General features: G+C 43.0%; 1 long non-coding RNA gene across 1 annotated transcript; it reads left to right on the top strand.

The window, feature by feature from the left end:
* Positions 1 to 8,360: 8,360 nt before the first annotated feature.
* On the top strand, positions 8,361 to 20,865 carry LOC140120415 (uncharacterized). Its single transcript, XR_011853774.1, has 4 exons — positions 8,361 to 8,471; positions 18,170 to 18,244; positions 18,981 to 19,071; positions 20,328 to 20,865. It is a non-coding gene; the product is annotated as an uncharacterized lncRNA (long non-coding RNA).
* Positions 20,866 to 22,249: the final 1,384 nt, after the last annotated feature.

The raw sequence follows: 22,249 nt of genomic DNA, 5'->3' as shown, positions 1-22,249 counted from the left end.
CATTTTTGTCATCACGGTAACTTACTCCTTGGTTAAAAGTGGCTCTTTTCACCAAAACCCCTTAGATGCTGTGGTCATTGTCGAGCATAGCATCTTAGAGGTTAAAGGATTGCACCAGGTTAGAAAGATTTTGGAGGAGCTGTTCAGTGAGGGTCTGAAAGCTGGTTCCCCAAAGATCACAATAACTGGACCCTCAGTGATCTGGAAAATAGGAGTACCATTCTCACTAATGGGTGGAGCAGCAGGTAGATCATGTGTCCTGCTGCGCCATTCAGGATTATGGGAGTGTCAGAAATTACTTAGCAAAGCATTAAGGTATCCCCAGTGCTTCCTTAAAGTCCCATAGTATTGAATGGAACATCAACTTGTTGTCCTACCTCCCACCCATCAATGAGAATGGGACGCTCTTTTTTTGGATTGCTGGGGGTCCTGCACTCATGATCGGTGGGATTTCCACCGGTTGGACCCTCAGTTGTTATGCTGCTAATAGAATATAACTTGTTAACTTAGTATAACCCCTTTAAATACCCAGGATCAGATTTTGCTCAATATGAAAGCGGGAGCAAGGAACTCTATGCAGAACATGGGGAAAAAACCCAACTGATGCCGCAGGAAAGTATGGGCATGTCCTTGTAGTGTCAGGACCGGAGAACAAGGACATACATATGGTCATTGGGTGGTCTGGGAAGGGTTAATAAGAGCAGTTTAAAAACTTTGGTGTAAGTCACTCCAGATACTTTGTTGACCGAGGCCGGCACAAGGATACCCTAGATATCGAGGAAGAACGATGAGACGACTCTATAGACAGTCTCTTAAAAAAAGTGACTGATCGTGCCCTCACATGGTTAATAATCGCCGTGCGATATCTTTCGAAAGCCGTGTGACATTAGGCATGAAACTAATTTCCTGGTCCAAATTATAATATAATTGGTGACAATAAAAAGGCAGAACAGATAATTGGTGCCTGGAGCACAAAATGATATTACAGATACAAAAGGTTCGAATGGAAATAGAAATTGTGATGTTTTTCTCCTTTTTTTATTTTAACAATAATCCCTATTGAATATGGAAAACCCTGTTATTGTGTCTTCATCTTCAGGTTAGGGGAGGGGGGAAGGGCAGGTGAATACCAGATACAAAGACAAAACTACAATATTATAAGATAAAGGTTCAGGTTCAGGTTACGCGTCGTATGGTATTTTCATAGTATCATAGTATATAAGGCTGGAAGGAGACGCAAGTCCATCAAGTCCAACCTTTAAGAATTAAATAAATGTTTTATCCCCATAACCCGTGATATTTTTTCTCTCCAGAAAGTCATCCAGGCCTCTCTTGAACATGTACATAGAGTCGGCCATAACAACCTCCTGCGGCAGAGAGTTCCAGTCTCACTGCTCTTACAGTAAAGAACCTTTGTCTATGGTGATGGTAGAATCGCCTCTCCTCTAGGCGTAGAGGATGCCCCCTTGTCCTGGTCACAGGCCGAGGTATAAAAAGATCTTTGGAGAGATCCTTGTACTGTCCGTTCAGGTATTTGTACATTGTAATGAGGTCTCCCCTCAGTCGTCTTTTTTCTAAACTGAATAATCCCAAATTTTGTAATCTGTCATTGTATTCTAGTCCCCCCATTCCCCTAATAATCCTGGTTGCTCTCCTCTGCACCCGTTCCAGCTCTATTATATCCTTTTTATACACTGGTGCCCAAAACTGTACACAATATTCCATGTGTGACTGTACACAATATTCCATGTGTGACTGTACACAATATTCAGTATAACGGTCCCTTTGATATCACAGAACCCCCCCTTAGGTCCTCAAGGAGTCATGTGGTCAGACATGTGTCGAAATATTGTCATATTGGTTTTCTTGAAACTGAAATATCTCTTTAGTTAAGATATGGCACCATTGGGACTGGCCATGAAAACTTGGATGCTCTATGTCTTTTTTAAGAGTTGCACCTGCCTTGACGTGAGTTGAGCCTTTCGCCTTAGGGTGACATCATCTTAGGGTGACAGCCAACAACTGTGCACCTCTGGGAGTATGAACGTATCACAGTTAACTCTTTACACCTGATGCTAGCAAGGATGGGAAACACAGGATGGACAATCCACCTAAAAAAACCCTCATTACTATTTGGGTTGGGTTTAGGAGGCACCTTTCTACAGTTTAGATTCACTAGGAGGTTAGGTTCACTCCTGGATGTTGTCAAGTTTTTTGGTTATACTAAACCCCGAACTACACTAATATTATGTCACCTTAGGGCAGTGATGGTGAACCTTCCAGAGGCCGAGTGCTCAAACGCCAACCAAAACCCACATCGTTTTCGCAAAGTGCCAACGTGGTGGTTTAAGCAATAACTTATTGCTTCTTTCTCTGTCACAGCTTTCTATCGTATTGGTGGCCAGAGGACACCAATACAGTAGAAAACAAAGAAGGAGAAATTCAGAATATCATTGTAGCTTCCCTGTGGGGTCTCCCGAGCAGGTAGAATCATGTTGCATGGGGCCCAATGATAACCCTGCTCTACCCACTCCTCCTGACTATAGATGAGCAGACCCGATAGTCAGGTCCCCCCTGGTCAATCATAGCTATGTCTAGGTGCTTGAGGTGTCAATTTCCTGAATCGGATGTTGCGCCAATAACCTGGCAATGTGTCCGGCTCAGGAGGCTAAACTCGATCACCAAACCCGACCACCGGCTCCGCTCATCTCCACTCCTGACTCCTTCCAGGCAGCCATGGATGAGTCTCTTAAAAATAGCTCCGAATAGTACATTGTGAGCTTGGGAGGCCTTGGTTCCTGTCTGGCGAACTCTGTGCTGGGGTGACAGTCGGGTGTCAATAGAAAGGGCTCTGAATACCACCTCTGGCACACATTTGCCACCAGTGCCTTATGGTTATCTGAGCCAACTAGAGCAGAGGTTGCTGGTTGACTGATTTTTGACAACAGGTAGGGACTGGTCCAGTCTCGAAAACTGGTTGGTTTACATGAACCTTGTTATGTCGCAACATAAAAAAACCTGATATTTATCTCCGTTCCGGTTTGACTTTGAGTAGAGCCTTTGAGGACCCTTTAAAGGCCTAGAGCTCTGTACCTCTTCTTTTCGGTCTCGGGAAGGAAAAGAATGAGAGTGGATCTGGGCTGTAAAGGATAAATGGTTCACCATTCCTCTATGGTGCTCCAAACTGGATGTAGGATTAACTACAAATTCGGGTAGATATACATCCTACTATTATGTGGGATTCCAAGGTCTGGGAATTTGTCTGGGATGTATTATGGCTACATTAACTTCTGGGTGTATTTGTGTAATGTTTTTGTGAATGAAGAATTTTTGGTAGGACAACAGACTGTGGACAAATACAGTAAAGCAGATACACAATATCCATTACCGATCCTGTAATTAAAGGGTGTCCCATACATCCGATATCAGGAGGACTGTAACCTCTATGGTATAAAATCCTAATATCTCCAGCAGATGTGGAGGAAAATAAAACGGAGATTATTTCTAGGTGTCCAGATGATCCTTTAATGCAGAGCATATCCAAGAATGCACCATGTGGCCGCTGCTGCCTGCAGAGGGGAAACACATCATTACTAGATAGATTTTATATGCGTCTCCGGGGACCGATCTTTTCTAGGAAAAAATGAAAAAATAGTTTTAGCAAAGAAGATTTTAGTGACCAAATGTATTTTCTCCCTTCGTTTCCTAATTCATCTATTCTAGAAGGATCTTGAATAGCACTAATAGTGGATACAGGGCCGACTGTAGCTCCGCCTTCTATGACTGACTATTAATGGGTATTTATAGCCTGGAATAACTCTTTAAAGGGGTTGTACATGAATTCTTTATTTTGGTCACAGAATAAGACTTTTACATTTGATCAGTGTGGGGCCATCACCTTACATTTATAGTCATCTCCTTATGGCTAGGTGCACTGGGATGTGGCCCATACAGTTAATTGGTTTGATGGCCCCGAATTGGACTATCCTGAAGGCTCTACACAGCAATATAATGAGGACACACTGGGGCTCATTTACTAAGGGTCCGCGGGCCGCATTTTCGTCGGGCTTCCTGTGATTTCCGTGTTGCGCCGCATTTAACAGGCGATTTTGGCGCACGCGATCGGCTTTCGCACGGCACAAATCGGGGGGGGGGGGGTCTTTGGGCCGTCGGACGATCGGAACATTGGAAATTGTGTCGCAAGACACGCACTTACATGCACCGGGAAGAAGAAGGTGAACTCCGGCGGACCTCAGCAAGGAAGCAACAAATGCTAGAAATCGGGCGCACAAGCTTTGTGAATCGCGCCGGACTTTATCTTCGTCCGCCCGGATCGGGGATCACAACAGGACCGGGTAAGTAAATGTGCCCCACTGTCTTAGTTACAAGTTCTAGTCCACTCTATTGGCTCTGTCTTGTGGCAAGCCCACTCAGCTTATTGGTTAGAGGTCTCCGACTGGATGATTCTGGAGTCTAAAGGGGGTTGGCCGCTTTTTTAAAATTGCCCGTGTGGCTTTACTGCCTTAATAATAGTCCCTAAAACTGATTCAGCAGTCCGACTTCTTACTTTGGTGCTGTTTGCAGACTCTCCGTGGATCTTTGTTTACATGTCTGAGATCTGCTGTATAGGAGGAACTGCAGCAGGAGGGTCATCCTGCTCCCTCCCTCTTCCCGTGTCTGTCAATGAGGACGGAAAGTGAGAGAAATGTGTTGCATGTGTCGCCTCCCCGCTCAGGTCCGACAGAGTTCACCATCTTCTTCCTGATGTATGTAAGTGCTTGATCTTGCGACAGAATATGAAAGTTAAATCCTGCGCTCAGTCTGGATCCGTCGGATCGCCCCCCCTCCCTCCCCCCGATTTCTGTTGCATGGAAGCCAACACAGGCGCGCCAAAAACCGATCGCATGCAGAACGGACACATGCAGGATATCGGGCGCACGATCTTAGTGAATCGTAACACAGTGCATTATCGCCAAACTATACACTTTCGGTGAACTCCACGGACCGGGTAAGTAAATGTGCCCCATTATGTTTTGGGAGGCCCATGCTACTTATTGGTTCAGGGGACCCTGGCCGGCCACTAGGTTTAAAGCTTAGTGGTTACACATCCATATAATACTTTACGTTCTTAGTTGCAAGCCACAGTCCCAACTAGTGACTCTTTCTTGTGGCAGGCCCTGACATCTTGTTAGTTCATGGGTCCTCAACTGGACGATCCTGAAAGCTTTATGGTTCATTATAAAGCCATACTTTCTTGGTTACAAGCCTCAATCCGCTCTAGTGGCTCTGCGTGTTATTGTCCTCCTACTCCACCACTAGTAGATGTAACAGTGTCTTTGCCTCCTTTGAGAGCTCCTAACACTATCCCAAGGATCTCTACTTCCACATGAGCAACCCAACGCAAGGTCCACTTCAAGCTTCTGACGTCACCAAGTCATGGACAGTTGGTCACATGACCCTCCATCTGCGGCCATTTTATGGTCAGAAATGTCCGGCTGATGAGGTAAAAGACAGGAGGTTTCACTTTACATATCAAGAAAGCGGAGCAGAACTATTCATAGATGTATATTGGTAAATTATCTAATATCCTGCCACTTACACACACATTACAAAAACATGAGGTAAAGTGTCCAACCCCTTTAAGTTGCAGGTATACTTGGAAATTCGTCTTGGCTTCTCTCATTATATACAGCCATAGGCACGCTGTGCCGCCACATGGTGCTCCATGGAGTATTGTATATTGTGCTGCACCACCCACTCCTTATAGATCTCTCCCTACTGTATAATATTCATCCCATGGGGGTTCGTAAACTGGGGCAAAATGATTCCATGTCAGCAACTTGCTGGAATTTGTAGTCCCCCTGCATCTTACCAGAGGGGGGATAATCTTACTAAATGTAATAAGAGAATCCCGTGAAGCTGACTTGTAGATCTTAATCGACACAACATCTGCAATAGTGATTTATCTAAGGGATTATCTAACCGAAATTCCCATTTCCCCTGTTATTCTGATGACCTCATTTTGCTCCAAAGCCACAATGTCAGCCCCCGGCTCTCCGGAGAATTCCTCCTCACAATGGGCTGTATACTAGGGAGAAGAGGAACGTGCCAAATCCTACCGTCTGGAGGATGAGCCGCGTCTTGTCCAGCGCACCACACCTAGGAATAGGAGAAGAAATGACTTGTGTGTGACAGAGGAATTCACAGGGTGTGACCTGTACTTCTTCATATTCCCCGGGAATTGCAGGCGCTGCCCAATATGTGTGCGGACCATTATATGTCTATAACTTGTATGTTCCCAGATAATCACCATTTCATGATCACAAATGCAAACAAAAATATGAAAAAATTGTAATGTTTAGCTTTCTAAATGCTGATTTATTCCAAAACAGTGCCACATCTATTCAGTGGTTGTGTCTGGTATTGCAGCTCAGTGCCATTCACTATTAGGCTAAGATGTGATAGCAGACACCACCCTAGCGGTGGTAAGGTATTGTGTCTAGAAGCATCTCTGATCATAAACATCCCATATGAAGCGGACCTCAATTCATTAGGAGTCATGTGTACATGAGGCGTGACACTGTTTCTAGCTTAATTTACTAACTGTATGTAATGTGCAGTTGTTTCTGAGCTGATGGCTGGAGACCTAGCTGCTGTGACTCCCCCTTCCCTCTCCATAGAGGTCCATATAGTCTGACTCCTCAGTGCACTTCTGTCCTCTTGCTAGCAAAACAGAATTCAGCATATAGGTCCACATCTATTTGGATATTTAGGACTACCACTAATCCCTACACCGCCAGTATTACTATCACCTATTCCAAGAACACCAACATTACTACCACTAATCCCTAGATCCCACGTGTATCACCATCGCTAAACCCTAGACCACCAGTATTACAATCACTAATCCCTAGACCACCAGTATTACTATCACTAATCCCTAGACCCCCAGTATTACTAGCACTAATCCCTAGACCCCCAGTATTACTATCACTAATCCCTAGACCACCAGTATTACTATCACTAATCCCTAGACCTCCAGTATTACTATCACTAATCCCCAGACCCCCAGTATTACTATCACTAATCCCTAGACCCCCAGTATTACTATCACTAATCCCTAGACCCCCAGTATTACTACCACCAATCTCTGCTACCCGGACAAGAAGTGCTGACAAAAAGGGGATCATTTAAGAAAAGTGCTATTGCTAACCATAAGAGATTGGGGCCAATGATTCCAGTAGAAATTGATTCACAAGGAATTCAGAGTTTAGAGAATTATAAGGATGTTAGAGAAGATGATTCTTAACAATACATGTGATTTATTTTTCATGGAAATATAAGACATTCCCTGAAAATAAGACCTAGCGCCTGTTTAGGAGCAAAAATTAATTTAAGACACCATCTTATTTTGGGGGAAACAGGGTATCGCTAATCCCTAGACCACCAGTATCACCATCGCTAATCCCTTGACCCCAGGTATTACTACCACTAATCTCTAGAGCAGTGATGGCAAACCTTTTAGACACAGAGTGCCCAAACTACAGCCAAAACCCACGTATTTTTGACAAAGTGCCAATGCGACAATTAAAGTAGTAATTTATTAATCCCTGAACTTCCAGAGGTTTGAATTGTAGAACAGTAGAAAGAAGAAAAAGTTTGGATTATCATTGTAGCTTCCTTCTAGGGTCCTGGGCTGCCTGCGACTGCAAGAGGCCTTGAGTCCTGTCTGGCAAACCCTGCCCTGGGGTGATGGCGCAGGTGCCCATAGAGAGGGCTCTGAGTACCACAGCTGGCACCCGTGCCATAGGTTCGCCACCACTGCTCTAGACCATCAGTGTTAATATCACTATCTCTAATCCCTAGACCCCCAGTATTACTACCACTATTCCCTAGACCACCAGTATCACTATCACTAATCCCTTGACCCCCAGTATTACTACCATTAATCTTTAGACCACCAGTGTTACTACCACTAATCCCTAGACCCCAGTATTACTACCATTAATCTTTAGATCACCAGTATTACTATCACTAATCCCTAGATCACCAGTATTACTACCACTAATCCCTAGATCACCAGTATTACTATCACTAATCCCTTGACCCACAGTATTACTACCATGAATCCCTAGACCACCATTAGTACCACTGGTTTTATTATCACTACATTTCCATGATGCACACTGACAAGGCCCGTTTTTCTAAGTATACACCCAGTCACCTTGTGTTGTGTCCACTTTATGAAATCTTTCTTGCCAAGACCAAGAACTGGAGAATTTCCAAGCTCTGCCCGGAATGACGGGATCATTTTATGCCTCTGGATTTGCTTTTTCTGGACAGGAGGACAGTAAGATGGATCTGATTAGTGAGAAAAAAATATGATGGACGTAAAGAGTGAGTGAGCGGCGAGTCCACGAGCCAAGATGTGCGGAGTGGAGAATGTTCCTATACTGTCCGATAGGGATCAGGTAAAAGAAACACATGGGCGCAGATTTACTTACCCAGTCCCATCACAGTGCATTGTCTGACGAGGATTCGGGTCCGAGTTCCTGCATGTGTCGCTGCTCTCCATGTACTGTGACATCACTGTGTGTATTATCCCTGTACTGTGACATCGCTGTGTGTATTATCCCTGCACTGTGACATCACTGTGTGTATTATCTCTGTACTGTGACATCCCTGTGTGTATTATCCCTGTACTGTGACATCACTGTGTGTATTATACCTGTACTGTGACATCCCTGTGTGTATTATCCCTGTACTGTGACATCCCTGTGTGTATTATCCCTGTACTGTGACATCAGTGTGTGTATTATCCCTGTACTGTGACATCAGTGTGTGTATTATCCCTGTACTGTGACATCAGTGTGTGTATTATCCCTGTACTGTGACATCAGTGTGTGTATTATCCCTGTACTGTGACATCAGTGTGTGTATTATCCCTGTACTATGACATCACTGTGTGTATTATCCCTGCACTGTGACATCACTGTGTGTATTATCTCTGTACTGTGACATCACTGTGTATATTATCCCTGTACTGTGACATCACTATGTGTATTATCCCTGTACTGTGACATCACTGTGTGTATTATCTCTTAACTGTGACCTTACTGCATACCTCCCAACATTTGGGAAAAGGAAAGAGGGACAAAATGGCGGCACGCGTAGCGTGCCGCGGCGAACCCCCTAAGCCACACCCCCAATCACTCCCTGGCCACGCCCCAAATTTTAGCCATATTAAAAATAATAAAAATCATAATTTAAAAAAAAAAAAATATATTATCCTCATTGGGATTTGAACCCAGAACCTGCAGTGTCCATGTACAATAATAACACAGCACCTCAACCCACTGAGCTATAACCTCTGTGATTAACAAGTGGAGAATTTTGGTAACTAAGAACTATATACTGCCTTGGTATATAGGGAGGGATCTTCTCAGATTATTGTAATTATTGAGACTACTATTATTATTATTATTATTATTATTATTATTATTGAGATGATTATTATTATTTTTACCATTATTAATAATCATCTCCATAATAATAAAATTTATAATAATAATAATAATAATAGTCTCAATAATTACAATAATAATCTCTGAGAAGATCCCTCTCTATATATCAGTGCATTAGTCTGTGTCACAGTGTAAATGGCTGATAACATGTCTTACTTACCAGAAATCCTCAGCTCTGTATCACTGGGCTTATAGCTCAGTTAGTTAAGCTCCTGTCTGCAGTGCACAGGGTCCCAGGTTCGAATCTCAGCCTGGGCCAAAACTTTATTTAATTTAATTATATAAAGAGCTTGTGTCTGGGGAAGACCTGGAGACCATATATGGACAGATAGAGATCTGACCTGATGACGTGGTCCCTGCTCTCTCCACTAAGCCGACACTTCTCTGAAAAGGATTCCCTGCCCGATGTCTGCTCTGGGGAACCCTAGGAGATGCAGTGACCATATATGGACAGATCTGAAGCTGATGACGTGGTCCCTGCTCTGCGCTAAGCCCGACACTTCTCTGAAAAGGATTCCCTCCGATGTCTGTAGAAGCCATTCTGTACTGTGAGTTCAGACTTTCAAAGTATTTACTATGCGGACACAGCAGCGGGACACAGCGGGACCTGGGGGGAGAATCCGTGACAATATCATAGCTGCCCGTGACGCGGGGCAGAGGTACGAAAAACGGGAAAGTCCCGTCAAAATCGGGACGGTTGGGAGCTATGTTACTGTGTGTATTATCTGTGTACTGTGACATCACTGTGTGTATTATCCCTGCACTGTGACATCACTGTGTGTATTATCCCTGTACTGTGACATCACTGTGTGTATTATCCCTGTACTATGACACCACTGTGTGTATGTTCTAGAGCAGAGCACTCTAGTCCAGGCTCCGTTTCCTTGTGTAGGCCCCATCTTAGGATAAGGTCTCTCTGCAGCACATGTCCTCTGTAATTACACCTGTTATTTGTCACTATTGGGTATCAGTAGATGGATTGGTCCCTGTACAGTCTCTGCACAGTGATCGGGGCCTAGCTGTTCCCGCTCAGCCTTTCTTCTCCGTGCCGCCGGCAGACTCTCAGAATGTTCTGTATCAAATGTATTTGATTTCAAAAGATTAATTGCAATCATTAATCGTCTTTTGTAATTTTTCACTCCATTTAACTGATCTACAGTACATTAAATAAGCATTAACAAAGCAATTAGGCATTCCGCAATCTGGAAAAAAAAAACTACCCGCCAGAATTATTTTCTTCGTTGTTTTTTTCCCCTTTTTTGTTGCTCAGCAGGTGCTTAATTTAAAAGGGTTTCTTTTTCAATTATTCATCCACAAGTGATTCAGATATCATTTAAATAGAAACTAGTCCGCTATGGCAGCGCAGAATTTAGAACAAAGCAAATAGATCAGAGCAGACATGTCAGGCTACCTACCCACCAGGGGTGACAAACGCTAGAAAAAAAATGTACAAAAAAAGATTTATAAACAATTTTTAGGGATTTAAAGTCGTCACCTAAATACTGTAAACTTTTTCACAGCTGCAGTATGGGGTCAGAAGTCTAATGGTGGAGCAGGGAGCTAATGGTTTGCCTCCCTGTTTCATCATTACATTTACCTCTGTCTGCCCCCGGAGGACCTATATAGATTAGAACCATGGGATATGTACCGTATGTCCCAGGGCAGGAGGTGCAATGTGATGACACTTACCTCCCAATACAGGATGGTTGGGTATGGTTTCCGGTTGAAATTCTGCAAAGTTTGATCTCCTGATCGGCTCCACTGACAAGGATGTTAAGAATGTCTTAATAAATTTAATGTTTTTATATTAGACCAAATGAAATAAAAAATTTAGGTGTGGGGTGAGGGGGTCCTGAAAATTTAATATTTTAAACATTTGCTGTGTTCGTTTATAGGAACACTCCAGTCATGGCTGATTCATTGGGAGCAGTGCCGTAACTAGGAGAAGCAGGGCCCCTTAGCGGATTTCTGAATCCGAACCCCAATTACCCCTTAAAACATATACATACAGTATATACACACCATATACACAGACATACACTATATATACACACATACAGCTTATATACACATACACAGAGAATTCCATATACACCCATGCATCATATACACAGACATACAGGATATATACATCACATATGCAAACACATTTAGAACACATACACATCACAAATACACACATACAGCATATTCACACCCAGTACGGGGCCCCCTGACACTGTAGGCCCCATAGCAGCTGCTATGGCTGCTACCCCTGTAATTACGCCCCTGATTGGGACACATGTATCATAAGTGGCGTTTGGTCTTTAGTGAGTTTGTGACTTTTTAAAAAGAAAAATTGCAAAAAGTTTCCAAATTCTGCAATCAGCTCTAAGATAATTTCTACACCTGGTCAGGGGCTGCCGTAGATTTGCACCAAAATATGCACAAAAAATGTAAAAAAAAAGTTGCAACTTTCACATCTGGATTCAGGTGATAACTCGGAGAACACTGGAGAAAATTAGAAATGTTGGTGAATTTTTGCAAAAGCACAGGTATTATATTAGATACTGTGTGGGCACTGTAAATACATTGTCACCAGATTTACAGTAAGTGTTGATACTACACATGAGTGCAAAAATCTTCTGCATCTCCCCTGTGCTGATTCTCCATGTTTTCCTAGTATGAGGCTGTCTGTCTCACTTAGCTTGTTTCAGGTTCTGTGTCTATGTATTAAGATTGGTACTGTTGCAGTTTTTATGTAGTATGCTTGGTCCGGGTAATGTATGTATTTAGTAACCTTGGTTCTTGGAACTTATATATGTAGTAATCATTGTTTTTGTACCATATCTACGTAGTAAGCTTGTTTCCGGTGCTGTATCTATGTAGTTAACTTAGTTGTGGTAACATATCTTGGGTCTGGACCTGTATCTATGTAGTCATTTTGGTGCTAGTTCTGTGTCTGTATAGTAATCATGGTTCCGGTAACTTTTCTATGTAATAATCTTGGTTTTGGTTACGTTCTATGTAGAAAGCTTGGTTCCTTTTCTGTATCTATGTAGCAAGATTGGTTTTGGTTCTGTCTCCATGTAATATGTTCAGTTATGTTTAGTTGTGTTATGTTACTGTTTTTATGCACTTAACATCTGATTAAAATCTCTAGACCATTGTGACCACAATCTCTTTACAGCCTGGGGCCACCACGTCTTAAACATAAGATGGGAAAGTAAAGGACCTAGGGAATGGGAGATCCACAAATTTTCCTAAACAGGGGCTCTAAAATTCCTGTGAACAGAGACCACTTGACATTTTTTAAGAAAACCTTTCAATTCCCTCTACAATTCCCTCGGTCTTTAGTAGCTGCGCACAAGTACCACTGAAAATATAATTTTTGGCTGTTTTTGTGTTTGTTTCGGCACATAACATATAATGTTCCTGCTCTTAGCCATGCTCTTTAGTTCTGGAAACCCCTATTAAACTGGCGATGCTTAGAACGAGGTACAGAGATAATAAGACATTTCATAGACATTGGGTATGAGGGAACATTGTGTGAACAGATGTTTCGACCTTCACGCCGTCTGTAGCAGAGTCAGCCGAGGTTCCTGTCTTTCCGTTCTTTTTGTCCCATTCTTTCTTACGCTCTCCCGATGGAAAATGGACGTCCACCAAACAACAAACACCTCTCATTAACCCTATGATATAACCAAAGCTGATCATTTCCTACATGAATAAACCATACAAGGTTTTTGTCCTAGAATTGTCAAGGTCCCGGATATGAACAGAAACGCTACAATTAAAGCATCTCATTGCTGGTCTCTTAAAGGGACTGTGTGGGTTGTGTCTGGTACCGCAGCTTTGGTCTTCATTTAAAAAGAGACAATACAATGCTATAAATAGACTTTAGGTAGAATGGTCTCCTAAAATCGGATGATTTTTCCATTAGTGATTACAGTTATCCGTTTGTTAAGTCTAACAATAGTTTTTGTTGAAATCTTCAGGTTTGATCAATTTTAGACAAACAATAACCTTAAAGGAGTATTCTCATGTTGAAAGGGGTTGAAAAACATGGCTGCTTTCTTCCAAAAACAGTGACAGAGTTGACCATGGTTTGTACCTTAGTTAGTTGCAATATAAAGCATTATCCACAGTCAGGAGAGAAGCTGTTTTTGAAAATCAAAATCGAGACAACCCCTTTAATGTTTGTTACATATCAAGAGAACAGAGATCCAATGACCCCCTTCCACGGCCGGGATGAATGGAGAGTTTGCCACACATGTGCAGACACTGGGGGAGCACCGAAAATTGGCCATACACTCGGCTATATTTGTCACTCCAATTGACTTGAACGGGGAAGGGAGGATCTGTGGGCGCCCTTTCTCTAGTTAGAGGCGGGACCTGCATTTATCATGTATTTATGGCATATCCTATGAATATGTCATAAATATATAGCATGAGAAAACCTTTTTAAGACTAAGAGTAAAGATCTAAAAGCTACCGGGTGAATCATCATACAGGACCATCTAATATAGATATCCACATATTGCACCAGTATAGGACTGGGGTTCCTTGTACCCACCAGATAAAATTATTCTGGGGGCTCACCCTTCATCATCCAAATTCAAAGCCAAAACCTACCAGCCTCCAAATTAAATTGTCTTCTGCTGTATCTCTAGGGCCACTACTAAGTTAAAGCCTGGAGCCACCAGAGGCTTCATTGGGTTCATTTTCTGGGCCAGTCTGAATTTTAGATACCACTAAAGGGAACGATTCATCATTTATACCAACCTACAACTCTTTGCAGCCTTTAACACTTTAAAGGTCTATGCAAATATTTTGTCTTGAGAACCAATGGGGCTTCCGTCGACATTTCACGCGACACAAATCGGGTTGGGCGTGTGTTTCGACGCACGATCCAACAGATTCGGACAATGCACAGAATTTAACATGTTAAATTGTGTCACAAGACAAGCACTCACATGTACCAGGAAGAAGATGGTGAACTCCGGCAGACCTGAGCGGGGAAGCGTAACACGCAGGATGTCGGGTGCAAGATCTTGGTGAACCGCGCCGGACTTCATCCTCATCAGACAGTCTGGATCGGGGATCGCGACGGGACCGGGTAAGTAAATGTGCCCCAATGTCTTCACATTTCATATGTCTTCTGATAAGATGTTGTTGGTCAGTCGTGTATCAACTCCAAAAACGGTTATTCTCATTGAAGCCACAGATGTAAAAGTCAACCATGAGTATGGCCAACTTTTGAAGGCCACAGTCAGTTTGTGTCCACATTCCAAAAATGTTCATGGTTTAATTCATTAGGACATATTGGTGGTTGAGGAAGGGATTTATGTCGCCACACATGGACTTTTGATGGATTAGGATGGTTTGACTAAATTTGCTTACCAGAACTCAATGGATTCATCTTATGTGACAAACGTTACAGAATGATGAAGTTCTGGAAATGAAGGAGGACCTTTGGTTCTTTAGCGTAAAGAGATTTTATATCTGAGCACAGGTTTGGCACAAGGTTTGCCCATATCTACAACCACCAATTAAACATAACCGATGAAATACAATATCCACTATTAACTCGTGCCCCGTGAATTGAGTAAGCCCTCAGACAATGACTGAACCCCTCTCATGTCTCACATCAGGAGCTTTTAGATTTTTTTCAGTTTGTCTGGAAGTAAAGTTGGCTGAACGCGCCATCCTCCCTGTAAAACAATGCCATCTGTTCCCTGGCGATAATAGATTTTACAGAACTGGTAGGACTCCAAGGTGAAATATGTCATGTGTTAAGTACATAGCTGTATCCTGTTTGCATTTCAGCACATTAAAGGAGGATTGGGTCATAAGAATCATGATAGATCCGCCAACAAATACAATAACGGACCATCAATACTGCAAGACGTATTGATGAAAAGTCTCACAGTAAAACGGTCTTTATTGGCCATCACCACCAATCAGAGCTCAGCTTTTACTTCTGAAACCTGACTGAGTGGGGTGACCAGTGGTACCTCTGACTGAGTGGAGTTACCAGTGGTACCTCTGACTGAGTGGAGTGACCAGTGGTACCTCTGACTGAGTGGAGTGACCAGTGGTACCTCTGACTGAGTGGGGTGACCAGTGGTACCACTGACTGAGTGGGGTGACCAGTGGTAACTCTGACTGAGTGGAGTCACCAGTGGTACCTCTGACTGAGTTGGGTGACCAGTGGTACCTCTGACTGAGTGGGGTGACCAGTGGTACCACTGACTGAGTGGAGTGACCAGTGGTACCTTTGACTGAGTGGAGTGACCAGTGGTACCACTGACTGAGTGGAGTGACCAGTGGTACCACTGACTGAGTGGAGTGACCAGTGGTACCACTGACTGAGTGGAGTGACCAGTGGTACCTCTGACTGAGCGGAGTGACCAGTCAGTGTAGAAGTTCTGTTCTGTTTATGGGACTCCCAAAGACATTTCAATTATTAGTCCATTATTTTCAGGAGTCCAAAAGAGAATGAATACAGCATATGCCAACCAGGTACCCCTGTTCTTATGGTCACTGAGGTTTCTAGGACCGTCTACTATCTTCTTCTAACATTGTCGATCATTGAAAACCGGTAGATGATGAAGTGCAATTCAGGACAATCCGTTACTTCTCCAGGGTGGGAATACTTGAGTCTTTCCTTACATGGTGGAATTTCTCTCCTACATAGAGTACTGTATATTGTATACAGTGCCCCCAGTGTAAATTATAAAGCTATTAGAAGTTCAGACTATACAGAGGCACGGGGCCAATGACTACATTTATGTAAACCTTTCCTACTCCATTTTCCATAGAGGAGTCCTCAGATTTATCGGCTTAGCTTTGAATTTCGCTTGTGTGATTTTACAATCATCTCCAAAACCACTTGACCACTTCCTCTTGTGAAAAGTCCATACCATTACCTCAACCATAAACATGCCCGTACAGAGCGGGACACAGTCTGGCTTTGTAACGGGGTGTCTTTGAGAGATGTTATGCCTCATTGACAGGTTTAAAACTGCTTTCATGGGCTGTTTGTTGAATCTGGCTTACGCAACGGAAGACTTACCCTGATGATAGAAGTGCGCGACATGAAAGGGGCTGCTTCACCCGCGAAGGCGAATTGTTCATTCAACTGCAGTCAATTAGCGTTGAGGCGGGATAATAAGGGTCAATGTGTTAACTATGACTGAGGGCCCCTAACCCCGGTAGAGGATTGTCTAAGGTGACATAGTGGTATTAATGTCTTTGACTTTATTTCTACAGTACTTTGGTTTCAAAATGGCCGAATCGCCTCTTCCTTAAGGAAATATCCCAATTCCCTACCCAAAAATAACATATTAAATAATTCCAGAATATTTAAACTGGCGACTGGATCTTCTAAAAGGGGTGTATCCCTAGATACGTCCCAAAACCTGGTAACGCATGTCAATATATTCACAGATTTTTTTGAGGAAGAATAGGTATTTACTAAAAATGGACCCATCAGGGTTGGTGAAAGGTTCTCTTCATAACATTTCTTCCTGAGGTGACAAGATGGTCGAAATAACTTGGGTGGGTATCAATCAGAAGGCAAAAACTGTTCCAGGTCAAAATACAACAAAGAAAACACAGGCAAAGGCCAAGTGAGATGGAACCATAAGAGGGGAAGTACCGGGAGATGATAGTCAGACCCATCACACCTATCTTTAGAAGAAGCCATTAGATTAAGGCCTGCCATAGAGTTGTCCTACAACTCCTTAACATCAGAACCAGACAAGACTCAGGATATGGGATAAGTTGTGGTTTGGCACCAGTCTACCTTAACTACTTCTCCATTCAGATGTGGGACAAAGAAACCTCCATCTTGTGATCAGTATGGATCCCGATGGTTGGATCCTCAACAATATACAAGTAATAACTTAGCAAAAACTCTTTAAAGGGAATCTTTGAGGTGAATTCAGAACTCTAGATCACCAGCAATGATTTATTATTCCAGAGTACCACAGGATCAACCAGTAGGCCCAACCGCATAATGGAGTTCAAGCAGAAGACAACTTCATTTTAAGGCGACTAATTTCTGATGAGGGTTGCATCTCTGGAATAATTTTATCTGGTGGGCCCAAGGAAGCCCCAGTCAAACTTTACCAAAAGATGGGGTTTTCCATAAATCCTTTCTACTCTGGCTCCTGGTTCCAGCATCATGGTGGTCTCTCAGTCTTCAGGACTCTCAGCAACATAGAGGAGAGGAGGTAGCATCTTGGGCACCACTGAGACCAATGTTTGTCTAAAGTAGGTCCTGAGATTCCCCCTGGCCACCAATATTGGAAGTACCGGAGGCCAGGAGCCCATAACAACGCTGAAACCAGAAGCTGGGGCAGGCCAGGTACACTTTTTTGGTTACCCCTGCCACCGGATTTGTCCAGGAAGCCTTGTAGGGGTGATAAAAGCAAAGCCTATACTTGCCCCTGACATATGTAAAGATCTCCAGTGAAGCCAGTAGGTCACTACAACTCTACATCACCGCGCATGCGCCGGACATCCAGTGCATGTGCGTGAAATCAATGATGCTGCCACAGCTTCAGTATATTCTGGAGGCACGTCAGACATGAATACGGTGAGAATATGTGGCTCTTGGAATTATAATGTCTCCTTTCATCTTCTGTTTTTTATATTAGTGATGGGTCTATCAAACCTCTCCGACACCAGGACCTGTTTAGGAGTGTTATCGGGGACCTTAAGCTACACCCCAGGTAAAAGAAGATCAATTTGGACATAAATAAGTTATCTTTGCATCCAAGCTTTAGATTCCCAAATTATATGTTACGAGTTGTCAACGTTTGTCAGTCAGATCGTTGTGTTACTATGGAAACGCTTCCCTCTAATAGTCACAAAACCACATGACATTAGACAATAGGAACACAAAATTTGTCTTTAATATGGATCTCTTATGTCCTTTATGAACCTTTGCTTGTACTGCATTATGGCCTCAATGAAAATACTGATATTACACAACATCTAATATGATAAAGAGCAAAAGAATATAATAAAACTAAAACGTTAAAAACTAGTAAAAATTAACCAATTCCAATCAAATTAGGAAAAAGAAGAAATATTAACATTCCCTGTTATATGTTGGACAATCCCTGTCCGCCAACGATATGTTATTCACTAAGGATCTATGTATTGAGTCCCCCACAGATCAGTGTAATCTAAAGGTAAAGCTGACAGCAACTGATCAAATTACCTGCAGTGCCCCCGCAGGAGAAATATAGTATTACATGGTGCCTATTGGACACAACTGGTTGGTCACTGTAAGGAACAAATGTGCCGATTCTCCAGAGCTAGAGATGCTTTTTTATCTTGAAAAATGGGGTTCACTGACCCCCCTCTTACAGCTGAATAGAGTGGAGGTTAATTCAAGAGCCCCATTCTCCATTCAAATCAAAGCAGGCAACCCACCCCCCACTATTTTTGGTTCCTTCTTAGACTTAAATGGAGAGCGTGACACCCCAGTTTTTGAGATTGGTGCAAGTCCCAGAGGTGTGACCCACATCTATCAAGTAGTAAAGATGTAAAGGTATGAAAAGGCAAAAATCCTTAATTTCGGAGTATCAGAATACCTCCATCAGTAACACCCATTGAAGGGAGCTGCAAATATCTAGCCACAGAGTAAGGTCCCTTGTACATGGACATTTTTTTCGTCTGTCTACTGTGGTGCGGCCATTAAAGAAAAGACAAGACGCCCTATCTTTCGCCAGATTTAGGTCGCAGCCACGTAGCTTCCAATGGAGAGTGGAGGGGGGAGAAGCGTTCCCCTCCAAGGGCATAACCAGAAGAGGCTGGGCCCCAAAGCAGAATTCTGAATGTGTCCTCAATAAAAAATATACATATTCGCATACTCACACGTGAGTTACAATCACAAACAGTATATATACACACCATATATACATACAATACAATACCATATACAGATATACAGCATATACACACCCAATATCCTGGATGCTGGGGCCCCCTGACACTGCGGGCCCCATTGCAGCTGCTACTGCTGCTACCACTGTAGTTACGCCCCTCCTGAACCGGGCTGTATGCTATGCACATGGACAGGTCCAAGGGGCCCTATAAAGACAGGCCCGCCAACCAATGTCACCATCACAAACTATTTTTCCCTTTTCTCTCCTCATATCCATGTTACTGCTAAACAGTTTACCGCTTCTGCCAGGACATGTGCGAAGAGGACAGAAAAATAAACTACACAGTTGAAGTGGATTTTTAAGTGCGGTGTTCCAAAAAAAAAAAAATCCCCCAAGCATTCCAGTGAATAGATCCCACGCCTGTATATTTGTGAATGTCAAAGCCAACCTACCCCTACAAAGGGAACAGCAGCGCGGTATAAAATACAGTTCCAGCGCGAGGGCGGCTCACACCGGCACGGTGCATAATTGTGCACATACAATCCCTAATTTGCTTCCATTATGGGTCACATCTCCTATAGGCTCTAGAGCCCCGGGCCATGCAGAGAGAGGAGAATAAGTTGTATCCCAGCTCATACATGTAATCATAGGCCGCTCCGCCTTACACCATTGACCTAAATAATTGCAAACAACTTCTATAAATGGAAAAGCTGTTAGTTAAAGTATCTAGACAGGAAGGTTTTTTTTTTTTCCTCCTCTCTTCACAACATCTGCGTCCAGAGGGGAAGAAAAAGCTATGTTTGGACTGGCCTTTTTCCATGAAAAAAAAAAATTCAAAATAAAAAAAAATCTGTCTAAGGAGGCGAAGCAAGTTACAAGTTACATAAACATTTCTTCTCTTTTCATAAATTGGCTGCAGTCTCCGAACAATAAGGTTACTGTGGAGGGGGAAAACCGCAGACACGTCCCACATCTGCTGGTCAAGAAGCAAATCTCGACTGTGGAATCATTCTATGAAAACGCCAGAAAGGAAGTCCAGGGTCTTAAGGCGAGACCTTTCTATGTTATAGTTGGAGGAGTTCCCCGCTTCGCTTTTAATATTACCAGTCTTTATAGAGGAGAGGATCCAGGAGGACGCTGATGCAAGAGAGAAGCGCTCTCATCGCTTCCTTATCGGGAAGTTTCTTACAGTGAATTTCATTGTAATTCTTTTATAAACTTTTATTTTAAAGGGGCATATACTAGTCATCAATAGGGGGTCACATACAGGATATCAATGTCCATTACAAAATGATCATATGTTGAAGTTCAGACAGCCCATACCATGTATTATACTTACTTATTGATGACATTTTACCCTTTGCATGACACGAAAATATATGATATACAATGGGGTATATCAGGGGTTGGCCACTTATACTAAGCTTTAATAGAGTACATATAAGACCCTGTTTAAGGATGATGTTTGTTACCAGGAGCCATGGGTCACGTGACCCCCAGGCAGCAGGACTTCCCTTGACATCCCTTGTCCTGCCAGCTTCTGGTGTATGGAGGAGGCCATGCAGTCATTACTGTCTGTATGCCCCCTCCATCATAACCACCCACATCAGTGGTTGGAAGGGAGTGCCAAAGACATCCTCAAACCCTCTGACCACTGATATGGGAATAGTTTTGATGAGGAGGGCATACAGACAGTAATGACTGCATGGCCTCCTCCATAAACCAGGATGCAGGACATCACAGGAAGTCCCGAGTCCTGACTTAATGACTCCTGATTCTTATAAAGATTAATCTTACGTTCCATAGACTCCTGAGTAAGCAGGTCTAATGTGTGACACTGTGGAAGCTGTAATGACAGCCATATTGTATTTTTGTATTTTTTTTTAAAAAACTGATAATCCACAGAAAACTGAGGATGATTATGAATATTTTTGATATAAGTAGGCTTTACTCAAAACTGAGCAATCTGGCCCCTTAACTAGAAGGGACATCTATTTTTTAATTTTGAAAAACCCATCCCTATTTGGGAACAGCACATGCCTAAATTAGTCTCTGAAAATTAGAGAGAACAGTGGGTGAGGATCTATGATAACTCATTGGGTCTCTGTAAAAAAATTTAGGTTAGCAACAGCAGTTTTTTGTTTCTGTGTTTCAGCTCGGTACATGGTTATCTCTATATGTGAGAAGAAAGGCGTAGCCCGAGGCTTTCGGGACTCGTTTTAGATGTAATACCTGGGCTCTAACGTCACATTCTGTATATGTGATACATCCACCATATGGTAGAGTGAGATAACAGTACCTGGTGTTAGCGCAGAACTTAGTGTCTCATCATAACACCGCTATATATGATACCATTATACGTCTGTGCCTGAGTAACCCATGAGCCTCAGGGTCCAAGTGCCACTTCTGTCTCTGGCTATGGCGCTGTCCTTGAGGCGTATCATAGTTTCCTTCCCTCTCTGCACATTCTGGAAGGTGATTACTTGCAGAACAGCAGAATTCTGTAGTCATTAAGTTTTCCATGGGGATGGCTGTGGATGTGCACAAGGTTTTACAATGCAAACCCAGAGTACATTATATCACCGCAATGTCACAGTGTGACCGGGATGTCACCAACATACACTGGTATATGTATGATACAACTATAGCTCTATGTAATGTGTGCACCTGGGGGCAGATTAGGAGTTGTGCAGAAATTATCTGGACCGTGTGACGTCACTTCCGAGGAGGCCATATATTGGTCGAAGCAGGTCCCATGATCTCCTGGGAATTCAGATCAGGCTCAGTTGCTGAAGACTATTAGTGCGGTTGCAACACGATTACCTGGAGCCGGAGAAGTAC

The sequence above is a fragment of the Engystomops pustulosus genome, chromosome 3 (genome assembly GCF_040894005.1).
Source record: "Engystomops pustulosus chromosome 3, aEngPut4.maternal, whole genome shotgun sequence".
In the NCBI taxonomy this organism is placed as follows: Eukaryota; Metazoa; Chordata; class Amphibia; order Anura; family Leptodactylidae; genus Engystomops; species Engystomops pustulosus.
The sequence above is the reverse complement of the archived record's forward strand: the minus strand, read 5'-3'. Positions and strand labels throughout refer to the sequence as shown.